We start from the raw sequence: 25,925 nt of genomic DNA, 5'->3' as shown, positions 1-25,925 counted from the left end.
TGTGTCCCTTGTTTAAAAACTTATGAGGAAATCTCAGCTACATAAAAGTAGAGAAAACAGTATATCAATAATTTTAGACTTGGAAAAAAGTTGCAAAAAATCTACATAGTTCTGGTATAACTTTCACCCAGCTTCCATAAATATTGACATTTTGTATAACCATAGAACAGTTATCGAACCAGGAATTAATGTTGATAGAATACTATTAACTAATCTGTAGACCATATTTGAATTTCTCCGTTTTCCCCATTAGTCCTTTTTCTGGGCCAGGATCCCATTTTGTGTTTAGTTATCTCCTCAGCCTTTTCTAATCTGAGATGTTTTGGTAGTCTTTCTTCATTGTTCATAACCTAGACGTTTTTGAAGATTATCGGTCAGTCATTTGTAGAACGTTCCTCAGTTTGGCTCTATTTGCTGTTTCTCATGATTTGATTAAAGTTACACATTTTTGGCAAGAATACCACAGAAGTGATATTATGCCCTTCTCAGGGCATCCTGTCAGCAGGCACATTATGTGGATACTGGGTGATGTTACAGTTGATCACTTGGTTATGGTTTTGTCTGCTAGTTTTTTTTCACTGTAGTTATTTTTTTCCTTGCAATATATATTTGAGGCTGTGCAATTATCCTGTTTCTCATCATACTTTTATCCACAAATTTTATCATTCCTTGATAGTTTTTGCCTGTAGTAATTACTACTGTGGTGTTTGCTTTTTGCCAAATAGCAATTTTTCTAGTTCCATTATTCCTTCTGTGTGCATTATTAGTTAGACTTCTCCCTTAACATACAGCTGTCCTGTCTCTCTCATTTATTTATTCAGTTATTTATATGAGTGTGATATTGTGAAAATGTATTTGGTGTCTGTCCCCTGGTTCTTGGCACAGAGCTTCTAAAACCCTTGTAATTTCCTGAGCAGTAGGGGTGCTAGGTGCATCTTTTGTTCTAATATTTGGTCTTTGACTCCAGTGCCTGACATGGAACTCCTAATCCGTTGGAATTTCCTGGGTGACAGGAACATCTTTTGTTTTAATGAGGCAACTCTTGGTAGGCTTCTGGATGGGGGCTGGTCACCAGAAAGACCAAGCCATGATTAGAAGCTTGGAACTTTCAGCTCTGCTTCACATCCTTGGGAAGGGGAGAGGGACTGGAGATAAAGCTAATATCAGTCATGCCTATATAAGAAGCCTCTCTAAAAAAAAAAAAAAAAAAAGCCCTGAACTACGTGGGTTTTTGAGAACTTCTGGGTTGGTGAACACATCGATTTTCGTGTTTCATTAGGATGGAATCTCCTGTGCTCGTGACCCTTCTAGATCTCTCCCTATGTATCTTTTCCATGTGGTTGTTCATCTGTATCCTTCGTAATATTCTTTATAGTAAACTGATAAATATAAATAAAGTGTTTCCCTGAGTTCTGTGAGCTACTGTAGCAAATGATTGAACCTGAGGAGGGGATTGTGGGAACCTCCAGTTTATAGCTGGCCAGTCAGGAGCACGGGTGCCTGCAATGGAGGGGGCAGTAACCGAGCCCGTTACTGGGATCTGATGCTGTCTTCACATAGATAGTGTCAGAATTGAACTGGCCTGTAAGACACCCAGCTGGTGGTGTAGAATTGCTTGGTGTGGGGAACCCCCCTGTTACCCCGCCCAGCAATCTGGTGTCAGAAGTGTTCAGTTATGTTGACTCTGTGAGAGAAGGAAAAGTGTGTTTCTGATACAATTGGTATGGATTCATGGGCATTTATTTTATCCTGTAGGTTATAATCCAAAACTGTCATGATTTTCTTGCTCAAATTGTTGCAGATTTGGCCAGTGGGAGCTCCTTCACCTTGGTTCCTGAGTCATTTTACATGCCCTCATTGTTTTATTTATTTATTTTATTTATTTTTTTTCAGATGGAGTCTTGCTCTCTCGCCCAGGCTGGAGTGCAGTGGTACAATCTCAGCTCACTGCAAGCTCCGCCTCCCGGGTTCATGCCATTCTCCTGCCTCAGCCTCCCAAGTGGCTGGGACTACAGGCACCCGCCACCGTGCCCAGCTAATTTTTTGTATTTTTTAGTGGAGACAAGGTTTCACACCGTGTTAACCAGGATGGTTTGGATCTCCTGACCTTGTGATCCACCCGCCTCGGCCTCCCAGGGTGCTGGGATTACAGGCGTGAGCCACTGTGCCTGGCCACCTCATTGTTTTTTAAGTACTTTCTTACTTTCTGGCAACTCCAGTCAGTCCAGACTCATTGTGTCCTTCTTCTGTTCCACCCCTTGAATCAACTATTTCTCCAAGGAGTTCTGGCTCCTTTTATTAGAGAATGGTATTTAGAAATGAAGATGTGGAAACTAGGTATGTTCTTTGCTACTGGATTTTCTTTTTTTTTCTTTTAGCCAGAGTTTTGCCCTTGTTGCCCAGGCTGGAGTGCAATGGTGCGATTATTGCTCACTGCAGCCTCCGCCTCCTGGGTTTAAGTGATTCTCCTGCCTCAGCCTCCCGAGTAGCTGGGATTACAGGCATGTGCCACCACGCCTGGCTAATTTTGTATTTTTAGTAGAGACGGGGTTTCTCCATGTTGGTCAGGCTGGTGTCAAACTCCCAACCTCAGGTGATCTGCCTGCCTTGGCCTCCCAAAGTGCATGAGATTACAGGCGTGAGCCTCTGTGCCCAGCTGCATTTTCTTTTATTGTATTTAGTACCTCTCAGTGGACAGAGTTAGGAAATGCATGGTGTATGTAGACACACATACTCCTAGTTCTGTGTCTTTGCTATATGTAAAAACAAATTCATGTTATCGCCAGTTCCAATCTACTACCACAAAATTATCGTGGCCTTCTCCCTTTTCTTACTTGGGATATTTACTTCTATTCTGTGATAGTGAGAAACCTGGCTCTCATTATTCATGATATATTTTCTTATTTGCCCATCTTAGTATACATACACATTAAGAGTTTTAAAATCATTAGCCTATACCACCATTGTGAGAAACGAATTTACTTTGGTGTTATGTGAAACAATTTACATGTTCCTAAGAGTTAAAAATAACATAAAAATTTATACTTAGAAAAGTGTTCTTCTTCCCCATCCCTTCTATCGTAGTCCCATCCCCTACCCTTTTTTATCCAGTCTTTCCCCACCCCTTTCTATAGGTATCTTAGTCTTAATAATTTCTGCTTTTTTCTTGTGAATTCGTTTATGTACAAATGAGTTGATACATGTGTGTATTCTTTTTTCTTTTATTATACCTCTATTCTCTCAGAATATGAATGTATATTCTTTTTTTTTTTTTTTTTGAGACATAGTCTCTCTCTGTCGCCCAGGCTGGAGTGCAGTGGCATGATTTTGGCTCACTGTAACCTCTGCATCCCGGGTTCAAGCGATTCTCCTGCCTCAGCTTCCTGAGTAGCTGGATTAACAGGTGCATGCCACCACACCTGGCTAATTTTTGTATTTTTAGTAGAGGCGGGGTTTCACCGTGTTGGGCAAGCTGGTCTCAAACTCCTGACCTCGTAATCTGCCCACCTCAGCCTCCCAAAGTGCTGGAAGTACAGGTGTGAGCCACTGTGCCCAGCCGTGAATGTGTGTATTCTTACAATCCTCTTTTCTTACATGAAAGAGTAACATACTATAGATGTTCTTTTGCACTTTCTTTTTAAACTTTTTTTTTTTTTTTGAGACGAAGTCTTGCTCTGTCGCCCAGGCTGGAGTGTAGTGGCATGATCTGTGCTCACTGCAACCTCCTGCCTCCTGGGTTCAAGCGATTCTTTGGCCTCAGCCTCCCAAGTAGCTGGGACTACAGGCGTGTGCCACCATGCCTGGCTAATTTATTATTATTATTATTATTATTTTTTTTTTGAGACAGAGTTTTACTCTTGTTGTCCACGCTAAAGTGTAATGGTGCGATCTCGGGTCACCACAACCTCCGCCTCCCGGGTTCAAGTGATTCTCCTGCCTCAGCCTCCCGAGTAGCTGGGAATACATGCATTTACCACCATGCCCGGCTAATTTTGTATGTTTAGTAGAGATGGGGTTGCTCCATGTTGGTCAGGCTGGTCTCGAACTCCTGACCTTGTGATACACCTGCCTCGGACTTCCAAAGTGCTGGGATTACAGGCATGAGCCACTGCACCTGGCCAAAACTTAACATTTTGAATGTCATTCCATATCATTTCATAGAGATCTTCCTCATTTTTTGCCAGTGCATAGTGTACCATTGTGTGAATGTACCATAGTTTATTCAACCACTCTCTATATGTAGGCTTTTAGGCTGTTTTTCTTTTCTTTTTTTTAATTAGCTGAGATATTTTAAAGCAGATTCACATACTGACATCTCACTGGTAAATATTTTATTTTGCATCTCGAAAAAATACTTTTTTCTAGAATCATAATGCCATTGTCTTTCACATACCTTGCAATGAACAGTTCTTTAATGTTACAAATTAGTCTGTTGGTACTCAGATATCTGTGTCTCAGAAATGTTGCTTTATAGTTGGTTTGTTTGAAATCGGGATCCAAACAGGTTTACAAGTTGCACATGGTTTTTCTAGAGCAGTTGAGTTGGTCCTCCCCTTTTCCCTTTTTATCTCTTACCCTGTTGACTTAATTGAAAAGACTGGGTCAGCTGTCCTGTAGAATGTCCCAGATTTTTTATTTTCTTTCATTCATTCGTTCGTTCATTCATTCATTCATTCATTCATTCATTTTTTTGAGATGGAGTGTGGCTCTGTTGCCCAGACTGGAGTGCAGTGGCGTGATCTCGGCTCACTGCAACCTCTGCCTCCCGGGTTCACGCCGTTCTCCTGCCTTAGCCTCTCGAGTAGCTGGGACCACAGGCGCCCACCACCACGCCCAGCTAATTTTTTGTGATTTTAGTAGAGTCGGGGTTTCACCGTGTTAGCCAGGATGGTCTCGATCTCCTGACCTCGTGATCCGCCTGCCTCAGCCTCCTGAAGTGTTGGGATTACAGGCGTGAGCCACCGCGCCCGGCCAAGTTTTTATTTTCTAACAAATTATTGTGGTATTTGATTTATTTTTATCCCCCTGTTACTTGGAAAATGAAATTAGATTTGAAGACTTGATTAGAGACAGAGTTAACATTTTGGCATGAATGCCTCAGAGGTAGTACTGAGTACTTTGTATTTGTCACATCAGAAGTTGTCCTATATTGTAGTGATGCTAAGATTATTCAGTAGGTTCAGATGGTCAAATTTTCTGGCAGTTGGGATGCTAGATGCATCTTTTGTTGTAATATTTGGTTTTTGACTCTAGTGCCTGAAAGTTACTATCTTTATTTGTAAGTTGAGCCCTTTCCTCTTGTGTCCTTATTTGTGGGATGATCCTTTTGTATTTTGCCAAATACCTAGTTCCTTATTAACCACTCATCTATTGATTATTTTAGCATGCACTGAGGATTGCTTTCTTGTGTTTTCTTATTAGGGATATCTATTATTATTTGATGATGTCTTTTCTTGTGTTATGTATTTTATTCCATCTTTTCTGTGTTTTAATAATTTAAATATTTATAATCTCTATCAAGTTGTTCAGTTTTCTGAAGTTCTTAAAAATCCACTTTTTTTTTTTTTTTTAATTTATACCTGCTGGATTCTTGCTTAAGGTTAAATGCTTCCTTGAGTGTTTTATATAGTTTTGGATTGTGAGCTGATCTTCAGAGAGGCTATCCTTGAGAATTCTGAGTGACTTGGGGGCATATTCCTCCAGAGAGATTTTGGGTTGCTTTTGCCAAGTTCACTGGAGGTGTTTCCAGTGACCACCTAACTTTTTTTTTTTTTTTTTTTTTTTGAGACGGAGTCTCGCTCTGTCGCCCAGGCTGGAGTGCAGTGGCCGGATCTCAGCTCACTGCAAGCTCCGCCTCCCGGGTTCGGGCCATTCTCCTGTCTCAGCCTCCTGAGTAGCTGGGACTACAGGCACCCGCCACCTCGCCCGGCTAGTGTTTTGTATTTTTTTTTTTTTAGTAGAGACGGGGTTTCACCGTGTTAACCAGGATGGTCTCGATCTCCTGACCTAGTGATCCGCCCGTCTCGGCCTCCCAAAGTGCTGGGATTACAGGCTTGAGCCACCGCGCCCGGCCTTTTTTTTTTTTTGAGACAGAGTCTGACTCTTGCCCAGGCTGGAGTGCAGTGGCGTGATCTCGGCTCACTGCAAGCTCTGCCTCCCGGGTTCATGCCATTCTGCCTCAGCCTCCCGATAAGCTGGGACTTCAGGTGCCCACCACCATGCCCGGCTAATTTTTTGTATTTTTTAGTAGATACAGGGTTTCACCGTGTTAGCCAGGGTGGTCTTGATCTCCTGACTTTGTGATCCGCCCACCTCGGTCTCCTAAAGTGCTGGGATTACAGTCGAGAGCCACCATGCCCAGATGACCACTTAACTTTTTAAAGTATAATTTATATACAGTAAATTGCACAGATCTCAAGTGTGAAGTTTGAGGGTTTTTTTGTTTTGTTTGTTTGTTTTGAGGCAGAGTCTCACTTGGTCAGTGGCGCGGTCTCAGCCCACTGCAACCTTTGCCTCCCAGTCTCAAGCAATCCTCCCATCTCAGCCTCCTGAGCAGCTAGGACTACAGGTGTGTGCCACCACATCTGGCTATTTTTTGTATCTTTTTTAGAGATGGGGTTTCGCCATGTTGCTCAGGCTGGACTTGAATTCCTGGGCTCAAGTGATCTGTCCACCTCAGCCTCTCAAACTGTTGCAATTACAGGCATGAGCCACTGCGCTGCTCAGCCTGAGTTTTTTTTTTGTTTTTGTTGTTGTTTAAACAAAAAAACCAAAACAAAAAAACTGTTTCCTGGGCTGATCTAAAAACTTCTGGGACTACAGGCATGAGCCACTGTGCCCAGCTTAGTTTGAGTTTTGGTAAATGAGTTATCAAATGTTATCATTGCCCTATTCAAGCAGAAATATTTTTTATATTTAATTTTTGAAGTTGGGAGTTTCTGTACTATGTGGATAGAATAAATCAAACTCTAAACCTACCTAGGGGCGGCCTTATGATTATGAAGTCTTTGGTGATCTTTCCTACCTTTTCAAAGCCTAGGGCAAGACAAAAAAGACTTCCTTGTCTCCCTCTGTCGGTGGGCAGATCTTTCTACTTCATTGTTGAGGATCCATGCTTTGTGCAGGAATCTTACTTCTAACACTGTGTCTTGTGTGCCAAACTCTTCCCTGGTTTGCCATTGTAATAGACGTTCCTCAGTTTCTGAGATCAGAAAATCCAGGGTCATCATAGCATCAGATCAAACATGTACTGCTTTTTTTTTGAGATGGAGTCTTGCTCTGTCACCCAGGCTGGAGTGCAGTGGCACGATCTCAGCTGACTGCAACCTCTGCCACCCGGGTTCAAGCCATTCTCCTGCCTTCGCCTCTGAAGTAGCTGGGACTCCAGGCACCTGCCACCACACCTGGCTAATTTTTGTGTTTTTAGTAGAGATGGGGTTTCACCATATTGGCCAGGCTGGTCTCGAACTCCTGAAGATCTGTCCACCTTGGCTTCCCAAAGTGCTGGGATTATAGGCGTGAGCCACTGCGCCCGGCCATGCACTGCTTTTTACTTTCTTGTTCATTTTTGATCTCAGGAGATTTTCCCTACTTTCTTGATAAGTTCTACATTTAAAGAGGTGTTTGTATATTTTATTTTGTGTATATGTATAAATCAGATAAAAAGATTCACCATTAGTTCTATTTGTTTTGTAAAAGAAGTATTTTCTGGTTGTCTTTTTACCAAATTACCGGAATAGAAACTCTAACTTACATGTTTTAAAATATTGTCTATTATTTCATGTACCATGTGCATGATAGTTGAGAATTAGTCATATGTATATTAATGACTTATTTTAATTATGGGTAGGATTATATAAGTAACTTCAAGGATTGTGACATGATTTATGACCTAGTATAGATCTGGGTCACTTAGTTTTTATAGCTCAAGTCTCAATGTCTTAATTAGTCACCTTTGTATGTAATTACATCTTGTAAAAGGTGAAATTTTATCCCTTTAGTCTAGATTTATTGAAACTGAACATTTCTGAACATTTTCATTATGGGAAACTGGATTCAAATTGAGTATACATTTCAAATTAGGGCGTGTGAATATTTTGGAAGATTTGTTGTTTTATCCTTACCTAATCAAATAAATGCTTTGGATTATGATAAAAATGTATAAAGTAAATTTGTAAAAATGGCTTGTGTGTCTAATCTTATTATCATTTTTTTTTTTTTTTTTTTTTTTTGAGACGGAGTCTTGCTCTGTCGCCCAGGCTGGAGTGCAGTGGCGCGATCTCGGCTCACTGCAAGCTCCGCCTCCCGGGTTCCCGCCATTCTCCTGCCTCAGCCTCCCGAGTAGCTGGGACTACAGGCGCCCACAACCGCGCCCGGCTAATTTTTTGTATTTTTAGTAGAGACGGGGTTTCACCGTGGTCTCGATCTCCTGACCTTGTGATCCGCCCGGCTCAGCCTCCCAAAGTGCTGGGATTACAGGCGTGAGCCACCGCGCCCGGCCCTTATTATCATTTTGAGATATTTTTATTTTCCTGGCATAAGAAATTGTGACATCTTGAAAACTTAATATATGTTTACTTGCTTTACTTCTCTCCCAGTTAAAATGAAGCCCATCTTCTACCTTTCACTCCATTTAAAAATTATTTTCCAGAAAACATTACAAATGAATATCAGACCAGAGACAGCAATAAAATTACATTTATGTGGACACTAATGAACAGCATATAACAGCCTGGTCCTGGTTTTCATGATTTTTGGATGAATAGCAGATGTGTATACTATTGCAAAGTGGAGCTGTGACCACATATGTTTATTTAATTATTCAGTATCAAGTACATATGTTCATTCTCTCTTAATTCAAAGCCAAAATAAAGCTAATTGAGGCCAAAATAAATTAGAGGCCAAATAGATTACATAACCAGAGTTAATAAAGATTATTGCTGAAGTGAGATTTCTTCTATATAAGCCTATAGCCTAGCTTTTGAGAAGCCAAGGGAGATATTTATCACATGCTTTCTGTTTCCCAAAGCATACTAAAATTGACTTTAAAATATGTTGCTGATAAAAGCCCCTGCAGAATATATTACACAACTAGTTGAATTAAGCAACTTCATTGTTAAGTGCTTTTATGTATCTACAGGTTTCTAAGGGAGATTCTAAGGTTGATTAAATAAACAAAACCAAAACTGCTCTTTAATATGTGCACACCAATTTTTATTTTTTGAAAGAGTCTAAAATAAAATGAAGTAGTCAAGGCATGTACCTCACAGTTTAATTTTTTTTTTTTTTTTTGAGACGGAGTCTTGCTCTGTGGCCCAGGCTGAAGTGCAGTGGCCGGATCTCAGCTCACTGCAAGCTCCGCCTCCTGGGTTCACGCCATTCTCCTGCCTCAGCCTCCCGAGTAGCTGGGACTACAGGCGCCGGCCACCTCGCCCAGCTAGTTTTTTGTATTTTTTAGTAGAGACGGGGTTTCACCGGGTTAGCCAGGATGGTCTCGATCTCCTGACCTCATGATCCGCCCGTCTCGGCCTCCCAAAGTGCTGGGATTACAGGCTTGAGCCACCGCGCCCGGCCTCTTTAATTTTTAAATGGCTGAGTTAAGCGAGAGATTTTCAAGTCTCAGTGTGAGATATTCCTTTTTTTTTTTTTTTTTTTTTTTTTGAGACGGAGTTTCACTTCTGTTGCTCAGGCTGGAGTGCAATGACACAATCTCGGCTCACAGCAACTTCCGCCTCGCGGGTTCAAGCGATTCTCCTGCCTCAGCCTCCCATGTAGCTGGGATTATAGGCATGCGCCACCAGGCCGGGCTAATTTTGTGTTTTTAGTAGAGACGGGGATTCTCCATGTTGGTCAGGCTGGTCTCGAACTCCCGACCTCAGGTGATCCGCCTACCTCGGCCTCCCACAGTGCTGGGATTACAGGTGTGAACCACTGTGCCGGGCCGATGTTCTTCATTTTAATAGAAAATGTTTGTGTCATATCCTAGCAGATCTTGAGAATGTTTTTTCCCTCAGGACTTTTCCTGCATCACATCCCTGCACCGTGTCCTCTGAGCAGGCCTCAGTAGCTGCCGATCCTCTTGAGTCGGCTTCAGTGCTGCATCCTTGAATGCAATCAATGAATGCCTCTTTCCTGGCTCGCTGGGGCCTGTTGTCATTTTTCTGCTTTCCCTAGAGCAGTGGTGCCCAAACTTTTTGGCACCAGGGACCGGTTTTGTGGAAGACAGTTCTTCCACAGGAACTGGGCAGTAGCGGGCTGGGTGGGATGGTTTCCGGATGAAACTGTGCCACCTCAGATCAGGCATTAGATTCACATATGGAGGTGTGCAACCTAGATCCGTTGCATGCGCAGTTGACAATAAGGTTCGCACTCCTGAGACTCTAATGCTGCCACTGATCTGACAGGAGGCAGAGCTCAGGCAGTAGTGCTTGCTTGCCTGCTGCTCACCTCCTGCTGTGCGGCCAGTTCCTAGCAGGCCACTGACTGCTACTGGTCCACAGCCTGCGGCTTGAGGACCCCTGCCCTAGAGAAGGGCACAGTCTCATAAAGCAGATCCTGAGACTAAAGACTCACTCTGCTGCTGGGTCACTGCATAAACTGAAGACACCTACTTGTTACCTATTAGGCATAGCATTTACCTCTTCCTGTTAGGTCTCTTCTCTCTTCTCTTCCTTGATAGAGCCTTGCTCTGTCACGTAGGCTGTTGTACAGTGGCGTGATCTCGGCTCACTGCAACCTCCGCCTCCCAGGTTCAAGCGATTCTTGTGTCTCCAGCCTCCCCAGTAGCTGGGACTATAGGCATGCATCACCACACCCAGCTAATTTTTGTATTTTTAGTAGAGACAGGGGTTTCACCATGTTGACCAGGCTGGTCCTGAACTCCTGACCTCAGGTGATCCCCCTGCCTTGGCCTCCCAAATGGCTGCAATTACAGGTGTGAGCCACTGTACCTGGCCAGGCTCTCTTTCTTAATCCTTACCTTGGATACTTGATTTAGCTACTCTTGGGGAAATGTGCCAAATGAGGATTTGGTACCCGTCGTATTGACCACTGAATACTAAAAATGAGTGCCAAGCTTTACAGAACCGCAAACTGAAGCAGAAAGGGCTCTCCCCTCTTGCCTTTTTTTTGTTGGTTTTTTTGTTTGTTTTTTGTTTGTTTTTAAATAAAAGACCATTTTTTAGAACAGTTTTGGGCTTACAACAAAATTGGCTGGAACAAAATACTCCTAATTTCTCCCTGTATTGTTGCCATCATTCATTTCACTTATATGTAAGCTAAAATCATTGACTGCATTGTTGCTGTTACTATTTTGAACAAACTGTTGTTAGCTCAACTAAGAATAAGGCCGGGTGAGGTGACTCACACCTGTAATCCCAGCATTTTGGGAGGCCAAGGTGGGTGGATCACCTGAGGTCAGGAGTTCGAGACTATAAATTTGCATGTCATCCTTGCGCAGGAGCCATGCTGATCTTCTCTGAATTGTTCCAGTGTTAGTATGTGTGCTGCTGAATTGAACGCAGTTCTTAGATACTCTGTTCCCTTTTTTTCAGTCTTTTTAAAAAATTTGCTTTTCAGCTTTGGAAGTTTCTATGAACATTCTCAAACTCAGATTCCTCAGCCACGTACAGTATACTAATGAACCCATCAAAGGCATTCTTCATTTATGTTATAGTGTTTTTGATCTCCAGCATTTCTCTTTGATTTTTCCCCTAGCTTACATTATCAGTCTATTCTTCCATGTTGTCTGTTTTTTCCCATTAGCACCCTTAGCATATTAATCATAGTTGTTTTAAATTCTTGTCTGTTTATTGCAATATTCTTGCCATATTTGAATCTGGTTATGATACTTGCTCTGTCTCTTCAAACTGCTTTTTTGTCTTTTAGTATGCCTTGTAATTTTTTGTTGAAAGCCAGATATGATATATCAGATAAAAGGAATTGTGATATATAGGCCTTTTGTAATGTGATGGTAAGCTGTAGTTCAATGACTATATCTCAGTTGTTTAGTGAGCCGTTGCCCTGGGCTGTGAGCTTCACAAGTGCTTCTCAGTTCTTTTCATCCCCTTAGGTGGGACAGAATGGTTAGAGGAGGCTGGAGTTAAGTATTTCTCTTCTGTGTAGACAGAAAGAGGGAGGTCGAGCTGGATATTTCCCTTCCCCCAGGTTGGTTAGGCTGTAGTAAGATGGATTTTCTTGAGGGCAGACCTTACCAGAACTATAGCTTTACAAGAACTCTCCTTGCACAGGCAGCAGTGGGTATTTTTCTTGGATCTCTCTCTCTCTCTCTTTTTTTTGAGACACACACTCACTCTGTCGCCTAGGCTGGAGTGCAATGGTATGATCTTGGCTCAGTGCAACCTCTGACTCCCGGGTTCAAGTGATTCTCCTGCTTCTGCCTCCTGAGTAACTGAGATTACAGGTGTCCTCCACCATGCCCGGCTAATTTTTGTATTTTTAATAGAGAGAGGGGTTTCATTATGTTGGACCGGCTGGTCTCAAACTCCTGATCTCAAGTGATCCACCTGCCTCGGCCTCTCAAAGTGCTGGGATTACAGGAGTGAGCCACCGCACTGGCTCAGATCTTACCATGAGAACCCGGTAGGGCTCCTGGAGGTAAAACTGAAAAAAGTGTCCCTAGAGTTTAACTTTCAGATTTGTCCATACCAGGCCTCCAGCAAGTCATCAGTTGCAATTTAGGTTTTCCTACTTGGGTGCTGGCTCCGATAGAGAGGTTTTTGTCCATGGATTTCTGCTTTGATAAATTATGATCCTTTGTATCACCTTGTCTGTCTATCCAATTGTGGGGGAGTGGTTTGCCCTGTGACCTTACCTCTCTGATGGATCTAAGAAGAGTTGTTGATCTTTGTTGTTGTCGTTCAGCTTTTTACTCACTATTAGGATAGAGTATTACTCACATTAGGATAGAGTAACGATTTTCAAGCTTCTCCCCCCACCAGATGGAGTCTTGCTTTGTTGCCCAGGCTGGAGTGTAGTGGCGCGATTTTGGCTCACTGCATCCTCCCATCCTCCACCCTCTGGGTTCAAGCGAATTGCCTGCCTCAGCCTCCCAAGTAGCTGGGATTACAGGTACCTGCCACCACAACTGGCTAATTTTTGTATTTTTAGTAGAGATGGGGGTTTCACCATGTTGGTCAGGCTGGTCTAGAACTCCCGACCTCAGGTGATCCGCCTGCCTGGGCCTCCTAAAGTGCTGGGATTACAGGTGTGAGCCACCGCCCCTGGCCATTCAGAGGTTTTATTTTGGATTCAGGCAGGCATCCAGGGAATAAATATGTTCTTACCTTATTTATATCCTTGATCTTAGTCTAGTTCCCTGTGTGTTGGTGTTGCGCTACTGATACTGTTATTTATTATGAAAGACAATGTACCTACAGTAAGCTGATACTGTTCAATGGACTGGACTGATTTAGTTTAAAAATCCTTGTAGTGAGACTGAGCTGGGTAAGTGAACCCATATCATATCAGTTTATATATAGGAGGTTTGAAGTGGATGTGAAAGCAGTATAATGAATTCATAACTGTTTTCAGGCTTTCATTAATTTATTTTTGATAGACACATAAGTGATAGAGAACTTGGTTGTAAAATAAGGATATGAAATCTGTTTTTTATATAAATAACTCTGACATTTTTCTTTTGAAGCCTAATCATGAGCAGACAACTGTTAGTAATCTGAAAGTGAAGTTTTCTGAAATGAGTCTCCTAGAGATTGTGGAGAAAAAAGGTGGTATGTGCATGGAGATAAGCCTGCAAGCATGTAGACTCTGCACTCTGTTTAGTAGAATTGAAGATGACTGTGGAAATAGGTATGTTTGTTTGAAGAATGGTGGTAAAATTGTTTGTAAGATGTTATATATGTAGAAGATGAGAAACATAGAAAAAAAGCATACTACACAGTTGTCAAAACCCATAGGACTTTATAGCAGAAAGCGTGGACCTTAATGAATACAAATTTTAAAATACCATATTTTTAGGAGGCTGGGGGATTCCAGGATGGAATGCAGATTGAGACAGAAGAATCTAATTGTATTAGAGATGTATGAAACAACCTCCTTGAAGTGGGTGATGGGGAAAAACTGTTGATCTAATTTATTTTGGAAATGCGTAGTGCCTGTTATACTAAAGGCAAAAAGCACTGCACATATTCTATACTTGTAGTGTACGTTAGTTGATAATATTGCTTCATATAAAGGTAGAGTTAACGATTCTGATACCTCTGGTAATGTATACTAGAGTTAAACAGTTAAGTAAAGTGGATGGTGGATTGTGGGAGTCAGATTTCTCACTGTTGGAATGGAAAGTTACAAGCAAGGAGAAGGGGGCTAGAATGATCCATGTGGTAAAGGATTAGAATTGGAGACATCAGTGTTTAGTCCATGTTTAGCTTAATATATACAGTGTATACTTTAAATAAGATTAGTTGATTAACCTTAAAACAATGAAAAATAATCTCAGCTTTGGAATTTATACACATTAAAAATTAAGATAGGAGTAGTAGAAAACTATAATTAATATTTTTAGCATTTGATTTAAAAAATACTGAGGATTTTGTAGGACTGGGAGAGGGTCCTAGGCCCATACCTGTGTATTACCAGTCATATTGTTGAATGACCCTCAAGATGAAAGATTGTATTGATATAAACAAGTGCAGATTCCTTCATCATACAGTAGTGGTTGTATTTTACAGTATTTGTAATTTTATATAAATTATTGTTTGAATACGTGTGGCATGGCTGTACCTTAAGCCATCATTCCCAAGAAACACAGCAACAGGGTTTCAGTGTAGCTAATACTTGTACCTAATTTTCTGTTAAATACTTGGTTTGTGGCAAGACTTGTAGGATGTTCATTTCCCAGTCATTCTGGGAGGCTCAGATAAATGACCATCACAGGCATCTAAATGGTTTGGGGAAATTCAGGTCTTAGGTCCTCCTTTTTTTCCTGATGAAATGAAGAACTTGAGTGAAATAATTAGGGAGGTGTTTCTTAAAATCCTTGGAGCATCTTTATAATTGTTATTATTCTTAACTAATGGTCTGTGTGGAGGTTACCACATAGTCTGGGAGGATGATTTAAAGTATTTTATTTTGGTGTTGGACTGTGTCATCTATAATTTTGGCTTCAGAGAATAGAGTAAAATATGATTGAGATTTAATTGGTGGTTTTTCTGAATTGATCTAGGAGTGATTTGCTAAATGCTTTATATACTTATCCTAGAAATATTCGTTAGTGTTTTTAGGATTGTATATGTAACTTTTGTTACTATACATTTACTATGTATTTTCTGATGTTACAAAGACTAATGTAAGGAAAGATAATATTTTGGTTTCATTCTCTCATTACAGTGCAGATTCTGATTTAGTAGATCTAGGATGGCGCTTGATTGGTTCATGGACCACACTTTTGTCATAAGTATGTATACATAGGAAAAAACATAGCATATATAGGGTTTGGTACTATCTGCAGTTTCAGGCTTCCACTGGGGGGTCTTGGAATGTTTCCCCTGCAAGAATGGAATGTTTCTTTATATATATAGAGGGTTATCGCTATAAATATATAAAACTGGGTGCCAAAAGCTTGAAAGGTTATAGAGGAAATTTGAAAATCTACTTTTATTCTCACAGATGTGTGTATTTTTACTTAGTAAAATTTACTGCTTAGTAAAATTTAAGCAGTACTTGTGAACTTTTCAAATCCCCCTTCTCAATTTGTAGAGCTTTTGAAGGAAATGTGGAAAGCCATTGTGTGAGAAGGAATTTTATTTGTTGCTTTGTTCCCTTATGTGGTCTTGTACAGCGGAAGGGCTGAGTACCAACTGGGGCTTAATGATTAGCTAATATTTAGGGTCAGTGGTTAATGAGTTAAATACATTAACACCACCTGTGCAAGAATAAATGCTATGGATAAACAGGTGCTTGAGAACATCATGTTCCTCTTCACTGGTTCTAAGCCCTGTCTGAGTGCATTAGAATTCCTTGGGGAGCTGTTTATACTGATTCCTGAGTTTGAGCCCAGACCAGTTTAATCAGAATCTCTGATGAAAGAACCCACATAATAGATATTTTAAAATAAGTTTCTTAGATCATTCTCAAGTGCTGCCAGGGTTGAAATTTTTTGCTGTAGGTATTTCATGATGTTGCTGATGCTGTTGATGCTGTTATTTTTGTGTGTGTGTGTCAGGGAAGAGGGGGAGGTGCACAGTCTAAGAAACATACTAAAGCAACAATTCTGGTTTCTTAATATTCAAGAACTGGTTATCTTGTGATCATTATGTATGATGATTATTGGGTTTTGAAGTTATGAAGGCTTGGGTAAAGCAAACTGTTCAATTGGGTTTTCTCTTACACTTCATTGTTCATGGTGATATAAGTACCAAAGTTTAATGTTAAGTTGGCTTTTGCATCTGTAATAAATTGTTCCTTTTATATCAATTTGCATCAAGATGTTGTTTTAAATGTGTGTACAGAAAGAAGGGTCAGGATGTGATTTAGCTGACAGTTTTCTGCTAACCAGTCTCATGAATATTGACACTGGTTCTCAAGGAAGAGGGGTCATAATAGATTGTGGGAAAAACTGTGACACTTTGCAGACGTGCCATTTGTAGAAGGTAGGGAGTTCTAACATATGAAACTGTCAGAGCAAGGGTTGAAGTTACTTTATCTAAACTTTAAAGTGATGCTTTGGGATGCCGTTGTGATCTAAGAATATGTGTTAGGCTGGGCATGGTGGCTCATGCCTGTAATCCCAGCACTTCGGGAGACTGAGGTGGGTGGATCACGTTAGCTCAGGAGTTTGAGACTAGCCTGGGCAGCATGGTGAAACCCTGTGTCTACTAAAAATAGAAAAAATTAACTGGGTGTGGTGGCGCACTCCTGTGTTCCTCCCATTTACGCAGGAGGCTGAGGTGGGAGGATTGTTTGAGCCCAGGAGGTGGAGGTTGCAGTGAGCTGAGATTGTACCACTGCATTCCAGCCTGGGTGACAGAGCGAGACCCTGTCTCAAGATAGATAAATAAATAAATAAATAAATAAATAAATAAAACTAAGAAAAATGCATGTCAGTGTTCATAGTCTTAAATAATAGAAATCCCTCTACTTTAATTATAAATGACTTTGTGATTAAAGAGGATATTGGGCTACTGATAGAATTTCCTAAAGGGTAGAAGAACCAGTCTTGTGCAGGAACAGTGCTACGTACTATACTGCAGAGCTGGTCCAATGAAGGCATCACTGTTAGGTGACATGTTCACACTGTTTGTACTTTCTCTGACATAAGGTGACAGATACTCCTAAAACTGTTGTCATTGTTTTCTTTTAAAATTGGATGAAGGAAGAATTTTTTTTTTTGAGACAGGGTCTCGCTCTGTTGCCCAGGCTGGAATGTAGTGGCATGATCTCAGCTCACTGCAACCTCTGCCTCCCGGGTTCAAGTGATCCTCCCTCCTCAGCCTCCCTAGTAGCTGGGACTGCAGGCGTGCACCACCATACCTGGTTAATTTTTGTATTTTTAGTAGAGACGGGGTGTTACCATGTTGACCAGGCTGGTCTCGAACTCCTGACCTCAGTTGATCTGCCTGCCTCAGCCTCCCAAAGTGCTGGGATTACAGGCGTGAACCACTGTGCCCAGCTGGAAGAATTAATTAATTCAAACTGGAGTAAATTAGCTGTTGCTATTGCCTTCAACCTTGCCAGAATGGATTGCTTATGGGGCTTGCTTCTGTCACTGCTTCCTCTTTGACCTCTACATCCTCCTCCTTGAGTTGCTTCAATTTTTCAAAGTTGGGGTTGGTTTGTTTGACTGGAAAAGCTCACGACTTACACGTAACCCTGTCCTAGTTAGGAGAGAGATGCGGAAAACAAATACCTGGTTTTCAATTTCTTTAGTTTTAGGGCAAGGTTCTGCCTTATAAAGTGAAGAATTCTCCAAACATAGGAAAGTGGATTCGATAAAGCTGGGTAGCCCCCTCCGGTGCCATATATCCATGAAAGAACATTTGTGAATGAAAGGGAATGGTTACAGGATTTGTGGATATCTTTGCTGTGATTTGAGTCTTGTTTGTATTTTTTTTCCCTTTCTAATGTTGAAAAATGAATGAGCTGCAATGGTAGATACAAAAGCAGGAGACAGTTGGCCTGGCGGGGTGGCTCACGCCTCTAATCCCAGCACTTTGGGAGGCTGAGGCGGGTGGATCACAAGGTCAGGAGACCGATACCATCCTGGCCAACATGGGAAACCTTGTCTCTACTAAAAATACAAAAATTATCCGGGCGTGGTGGCGGGTACCTATAGTCCCAGCTACTCGGGAGGCTGAGGTAGGAGAATCGTTTGAACCCGGGAGGTGGAGGTTGCAGTGAGCCGAGATGGTGTCACTGCACCCCAGCCTGGGCAACAGAGTGAGACTGTCTCAAAAAACAAACAAACAGAAAACAAAAAGGGGTGGACAGTTAAGAGTATTTTTGTAAGAGTAAATTTGTAACTGAAGTGGGCCCTACAAGTAATCTGTTGTTTATTTTATTTTATTGTTTTGTTTTGTTTTTTTGTTTTATTTGAGATAGAGCCTTGCTCTGTTGCTCAGGCGGGAGTGCAGTGATGCGATCTCCACCTCCCAGGTTCAAGCAGTTCTCCTGCCTCAGCCTCTTGAGTAGCTGGGATTACAGGCGCCTGCCCACCACGACTGGCTAATTTTTGTCTTTTTAGTAGAGACGGGGTTTCACCATGTTGATCAGGCTGGTCTCGAACTCCTGACCTCGTGACTTGCCTGCCTCAGCCTCCCAAAGTGCTGGGATTACGGGCATGAGCCACCGCGCCTGGCCTCCTTTATTTTGTTAAAAAATTAAGGAAATACTTCAAATGTATCAATATCTGGCTGCTGCTTTCCAGATTACAAAATCAAAGCCCATCTCTTCTAAGTGACTTGCCTGAAACTAGAAAATAGCAGATCCGTGATAAATCAGGTATTTCCTTTAATTATTTTTACTCTGTCTTTACTCACACTTAAAACTTAGTTGGGAGAGAGGAATATATATATGAAACAATCACAAGACAACCCTAAGGAAGCACATAAGTAAAAGAGAGTGATGAGATCCAGTTGCTGCATGAATTAATAAAGAATTGAAAGTGAATTGATTAGGGAAGCTTTCTTTATAGTAATGACTTTGAAATGACCTATAGGCTCTGGAATGAGAAAAGGGAAAGGCATTTCAAAGGAAGAAAAAGTACCTTTATTACCTTTATTGAGATAATAAAGAAGTTATATATGGAGGCCAGTAATGGATTAGAGAATAGGACTCATATGTTGTGGTCGTGTGCTTTTGGGGTTGATCATTTGTTCGTGGTCCTTTAATCTGGTTTAGAGTTTGAATTTGCCTCCTCTGGAGTTCCTATAGCTTAAAAAAATTTAGATATAATTCACATGCCGTAAAATTCATTTTTTTTGGATATATATAATTCAGTGATTTTTAAGTATAGTCATGAAGTGGTACAGCCCTCACCACTGTCTTAATTTCAGAGTATTTTCATCACCCTATAATTAAACTCTGACTAAACCCACTAACAGTCTCTCCTCATTTGTCCCCTTCTCCTAGCTCTTGGCAGCCATGAATCTACTTCCTATCATTATAGATTTGCCTGTTTTGGACAATTCATATACGTGGAATCATTCAGTATGTAGCCATTTGTGCCTGGTTTCAAGGTTCTTTCATGTTGTAGCATGTGCCAGTACTTCATTCCTTTTGATGGCTGAATTCTGTATAGAAGTAACCACCTTTTGTTTGTTCATTCATCAATTGATGGACACTTTGTTTACATGTTTTGGCTGTTATGAATGATTTTGCTATGAACATTTGTATACAGGTTTTTGTGTAGACAGATGTTTTTAATTTTCATGAGTATCTAGAAGTGGAATTGCTAGGTCATATGGTAACTCTGTTTAAGTTTCTTTTTATGAACTACCAAATTGTGGGGTTTTTTTAAGATGGAGTTTTGCTCTTGTGGCCCAGGCTGGAGTGCAATGGCGCAATCTCGGCTCACTGCAACCTCCGCCACCCAGGTTCAAGCAATTCTCCTGCCTCAGCCTCCTCAGTAGCTGGGATTACAGGTGCCCACCACCACTCCCGGCTAATTTTTGTATCTTTAGTAGAGATGGGGTTTCAACACGTTGGCCAGGCTGGTCTGGAACTTCTGACCTCAGGTGATCCACCTGCCTCGGCCTCCCAAAGGGCTGGGATTATAGGCATGAGCATCCGCACCCAGCCCCACATTGTCTTTTAAACTTGCTCTACCATTTTTGTATTTCCACCAGCAGTGTATGAGGGTTTCGGTTTCTCTGTTTCCTTCATTATTTGTTATTCTTTGTCTCTTTCTGGTTTTTTGTTTTTGTTTTTAAAGAGATGGGGGTACTGCTCTGTCACCTGGGCTGGAGTACAGTGGCATGGTCATAGCTTATTGCACCTGGGCTCAAGTGATCCTCCCTTCTCAGCCTTCTTAGTAACTGGGATTACAGGTGTGAGCCTCTGCACCTGGCTCTCTCCTTTTTAAAAAAGTTATAACCATCCTAGTGGGTGTATAGAAATATCTTATTGAGGTTTTGATGTACATTTCCTTACTGACTGATGTTGAACATGTTCTGTGCTTTGACCACTTGCAAATCTTGATTTGTGAAATACCTATCCTTACCCATTTTAAAATTTTATTATTATTATTATTGAGAGAGGTCTTGGTCTGTTCCCCAGCCTGGAATGCAGTGGCATGATCGTGGCTCGTTGCAGCCTCAACTCCCTGGGCTCAAGCAGTTCTCCCATTTTAGCCTCCTGAGTAGCTGGGACCATAGGTGGGTGACACCACACCGGGCAAATTTTTAAATTTTTTTGGTAAAGATGGGGGTTCTCGCTATGTTGCCCAGGCTGGTCTTGAACTCCTGGACTCAAGTGATCCTCCCACTTTGGCCTCCCCAGTTGCTGGGACTACAGATGTGAACCACTGTGCCTGGTAAGTCCTTTTATTATTGAGTTCTAAGAGCTCTTTATATATCTGGAAACCAGACCATTCTCAGACATAAGATTTGCAAATACTGATTTCCTGTTCTGTGGGTTGCCTTTTTCACTTTCTTTGTGGTATCCTTTGAAGCACATATATAATGGAGTTTTGGGATGAAGTCTGATCTGTTTTTTTCTTTTGTTGTTTATGGTTTTAGTGTTATATCTGTGAAACCATTCTTTTAATTCTGGATCACGAGTATTTACTCATTGTCTTCTAAGAGTTTTATGGTCTTAGCGTTTACAATCAGGTCTTTATCTTTTTGAGTTAATTTCTGTATGTCCTGTAGAGGTCCAGCTTCGTTGTTTTTGCATGTGGATATCCAGCTGTCCCAGCACCATTTGTTGAACAGACTGGTTTTCCCCACTGAATTGTCTTCATTGAAAGTCAGTCGACCATAAATATAAGGGTTTGTTTTTGGACTTTCATTTCTTTTTCATTTATCTAGATGTTTGTCCTTATACTAGTATCACACTGTCTTGATTACTGTGGCTTTATAATACGTTTAGCAATAGGGAAATCTGAGTCCCTATAGCTTTTAAAGCTAAAAGTATCTTGTAAAGCAGTGGTCCCTTACCTTTTTGGCACTAGGGACTAGTTTTGTGGAAGACAGTGTTTCCACGGACTGGGGTGGAGGGATGGTTTCGGTATGACTTAAGCACATTACCTTTATTGTGTACCTTATTTCTATTATTATTACATTGTGATGTATAATGAAATAATTATACAACTTACCATAATGTAGAATCAGTAGGAGCCCTGAGTTTTTTTCCTGCAACTAGATGGTCTTATCTAGGGGTGATGGGAAACAATGACAGATCATCAGGCATTAGATTCTTATAAGGAGCATGCAACCCAGATCCCTTGCAATACACAATAAGGTTTGTGTTCCTATGAGAATCTAATACCTCCACTGATCTGACAGGAGGTGGAGCTCAGGCAGTAATATGGACGATAGGGAGCTGCTGTAAATACAGATGAAGCTTTGCTCACTTGCCTGCTGCTCACCTCCTACTGTGTGACCTGGTTCCTAAAAGGCCATGAACTGATAGTGGTCTCTGGCCTGGAGGTTGGGGACCCTAGTCATAAAGGATTTGTGTTTACATGATACTGTATTTTATGAAAGGCAGTCTGGTAGCAATAGGCGGGATACTAGAGCCATGAGAAACAAGGAACCAAAAGCAGAGAAACAAATTAGAAAGGCTCTTATATGTCATGCTAAGAAGTTTGGGATTCATGCTGAAAAGTAAGGAAATTACATAACCCTAGATTGCGGGGGGTGGGGGAGGGGCGTGTTGGGGGGGGATGTGGTGGTAATACAATCATTAATTTTAGAGTATTATGGAAAAGGGCCTTAAGGGTAGGGGATGGGAAGTCTGGAAAGAGGCTGTTTGGATTATCCATTAGTTTTATTGGGGCTTGAGAAAACCATCTTTAACAAGGCTTTTTTTTTTTTTTTTTTTTTTTTTTTTAATTTTAAGTACAGAGAGAAGATCACATCCAAGAAAACCCTGTAACAAAATACCAGAATTTGTGAACAACCGTCATTCTACCTAACTTGGTTGCAGAAACTAAAAATCCTGAGTCATTCTAGCCCCCCAACTTCCTCACTCCTCACATTCAATCAGTTACCAATTCTTGTTTATTCTGCCTTCTAAGTAGCTCTTGGATTTGTCTTCTCTTCTCAAATACTATTCACATTGTTTTCAGGCCCTCATATTTAAAACTTCAATTTCAGATCATTATAAAACAATGTTGCATTATGGCCATTGTGGGTAACAAAGTCACTTTGAAATGTGCTGGAAGATCGAGGACATTCAGAAATCTAATAGGTTTTGGCTAATGATAGAGTAGTCTGCAAATCTTTCTCTCTTCTCCCTGTTTGTGTGTGTCTGTGGGTGGATTTAATTAAGACAGAAGAAAGTGAAGTGAAAGTCTGTTTCAGTGAATAGGAGTAGAAGAGAGGTGTAGGTGATCCGCCCCCCTCAGCCTCTCAAAGTGTTGGGATTACAGGCATGAGCCACCACGCCCGGCCACAGATAGATTCTTAAAAGAAAACTCTGATCTTTAATACCTGAAAACACTACTGAAATCTTAAATCTTAGTCCTTGGCCAGGGGCGGTGGCTCACGCCTGTAATCCCAGCACTTTGGGAGTCCGAGGCAGGTGGATCACCTGAGGTCAGAAGTTTGAGACCAGCCTGGCCAACATGGTGAAACCCTGTTTCTACTAAAAATACAACAAATTAGCTGGGCATGGTGGCGGGTGCCTGTAATTCCAGCTACTTGGGAGGCTGAGGCGGGAGGATTGCTTGAACTCTGGAGGCAGGGGTTGCAGTGAGGCGAGATCGCGCTATTGCACTCCAGCTTGGGCAGTAAGAGTGAAACTCTGCCTCAAGAAAAAAAATAATAAAAGAAAATCTTAGTCCTTACTGATTAAGACCTTTAGTAATAGTAAACAACAGTACTGTTTTTATCAGACTATTTTTATTACCTTTTTTTTTTTCATTATTTCTGCACAGTTTGCTATCCCCTCAAATCTCAGGGGTCAGTGGGAGAGCCTGTGATATTTATTTCCCTGTGATGTCCCTCCCTTCTCAAACTTGCGCTTATTAGGAAGTGTTTGTAAAAACGTTAACTTTATGTTTATTTGTAAGGATGTCAGAAACTGCACATAAAAATGAGTTACCAAAACCTCAGGGGTTTGGTCTAGGTCATGCTACTCACTGCAGAGAAAGCCAGTGACTGAGACAAGTATTGCCAAGGAAGAAGGCTTAAACTGGGTGCTGCAGCCAAGAAGATGAGAGCTCAGTCTCAAATCCATCTCCCTGAGTGACTAAAACGAAGGGTTCACATAGCAGGGAAGAAATGTAAAAGAAACAGGACCTAAGGCGGGCCAAGGAAGCAATCATGATTAATGAGTTGTCTAGCATCTTATTGTCTGGATGTGGGGATCTGGTGAGTTTCGGTTCTTTGATACTTTGAGAGACCTAAAGGTCATTTCCTGAGGAAGGAACTCAGATAAAACAAATATAAGATTCAAGCTTTAAGACCAGAAGGGTCAACTTCTATGTTTATCCAAAAAACTATCTAGGGAAACTAATGGGTTGGTTTCAAATGGAGAAAACTCATTCCATATTCCCCCAACCAGGAAAACTATTTTTTCTATGCTTCCTTACAGAAATAGGCTCTGATAGTTCAAGGAAAAAGAAAATTTTCACATGAGTTAGAAATTTCAAATAAATGCAACCAAAAGATTAGTCTTAGCATATTTTACAAATCAGATCATGAATTTTAAGCTTTTGCCTTTTAAGAATTAAGCTTATGTATTTATTTTGCAGGAATGTGTTTTTGATGATTAAAGACTTCAGATTCTTACTATATAACAGTTGATTTATGAGATATCTGAAGAATGGGTTTTTAGTAAGCTGAGTGGGCCTTTGAATGGCACATTGTATTCACCTGTTACGAAAAGGAAGCTTATCTTTACTGTATAAGGGGGTGTTAGGTTTAACATAAAGGAAGTATTTGTATCCAGTGCTTGCAAATATTAACTGAGATGTTTTGTTAAAGAATAAAGGAAAATTTTTTTTTTGAGTAAATGCTATTTTGTCCTAAATTTTCTCTTGTAATATACCTGCATCCAATATTCTTTTACTTATGACATATTTTTGAAAATGTATTTTGAGAGTGGGGTGCTACTTAGCTTCTTGGTTATTGTTATAAAATAGTAAATAGTGTGTCCAGAATTGGTGGGTTCTTAGTCTCACTGACTTCAAGAATGAAGCCCCGGACCGTTGCCTTGAGTGTTACAGTTCTTGAAAATGCGTGTCCGCAGTTTCTTCCTTCTGATGGGTTCATGGTCTTGCTGGCTTCAGGAGTGAAGCTGCAGACCTTCACAGTGTTAACAGCTCATAAAGGCAGCGTGGACCCAAAGTGAGCAATAGGCTTTATTGCAAATACGAAGGAACAAAGCTTCCACAGTGTGGAAGGCGACCGGAGTGGGTTGCTGCTGGTTGGCTGGGGCTGCCTGGTTTTATTCCCTTATCTGGCCCCACCCACATCCTGCTGATTGGTCCATTTTATGGAGAGCTGATTGGGCCACTTTACAGAGAGCTGATTGGTCCATTTTGACAGAGTGCTGATTGGTTCATTTTGACAGAGTGCTGATTGGTACATTTACAATCCTCTAGCTAGACATAAAAGTTCTTTAAGTCCCCACTAGGTTAGCTAGATACAGAGTACTGATTGGTGTATTTACAAATCATGAGCTAGACACAGTGCTGATTGGTGTATTTACAAATCCTGAGTTAGACACAGAGTGCTGATTGGTGTGTTTATAATCCCTTAGCTAAACATAAAGGTTCTCCAAGTCCCGACTAGAATCAGGAGCCCAGCTGGCTTCACCTAGTGGAGCTTGCACTGGGGCCGTGGGCGGAGCTGCCTGCCAGTCCTGCACAATGCACTGGTACTCCTCAGGCCCTGGGCGGTTGATGGAACCCAGCACCTTGCAGGGTGCTCCTCTGGGAGGCTTCGGCCCCGTGGGAACGCACCACGGGGGAACCCACCGTGGTGGGGGGAAGTGGGGAGCCGGGGGGAGCTGGTCTGGGCATGGCGGGCTGCAGGGCTGTGAGCTCTGCCCCGCAGGGAGGCAGCTGAGGCCCGGTGAGAATTCGAGGTGCATGCAGGCGGGCAGTGCTGGGGGACCCTGCACAACCTCCGCAGCTGCTGGCCCGGGTGCTAAGCCCCTAGCTGCCCTGGGCCGGCGGTGGCGGCCGCTGGCCTCTCCAAGTGCGGGGCCGCCAAGCCCGAGCCCGCTGGAACTCTCGCTGGCTAGTGAACACCTCACGAAGCCCGGGTTCCCGCCCGTGC

At 41.7% G+C, this 25,925-nt stretch overlaps 1 protein-coding gene and 1 non-coding gene across 4 annotated transcripts in view; one reads left to right on the top strand and one right to left on the bottom strand.

Annotated features, from left to right (window-relative positions):
• The window catches only part of LRP6 (LDL receptor related protein 6), a 149,181-nt gene that overhangs the window by 30,490 nt on the left and 92,766 nt on the right, over positions 1-25,925 (top strand). The window lies entirely within an intron of this gene.
• Positions 11,413-11,520, bottom strand: LOC123567742 (U6 spliceosomal RNA). Its single transcript, XR_006690849.1, has one exon. It is a non-coding gene; the product is annotated as a U6 spliceosomal RNA (small nuclear RNA).

The sequence above is a fragment of the Macaca fascicularis genome, chromosome 11 (genome assembly GCF_037993035.2).
Source record: "Macaca fascicularis isolate 582-1 chromosome 11, T2T-MFA8v1.1".
Taxonomy (NCBI): domain Eukaryota; kingdom Metazoa; phylum Chordata; class Mammalia; order Primates; family Cercopithecidae; genus Macaca; species Macaca fascicularis.
The sequence above is the reverse complement of the archived record's forward strand: the minus strand, read 5'-3'. Positions and strand labels throughout refer to the sequence as shown.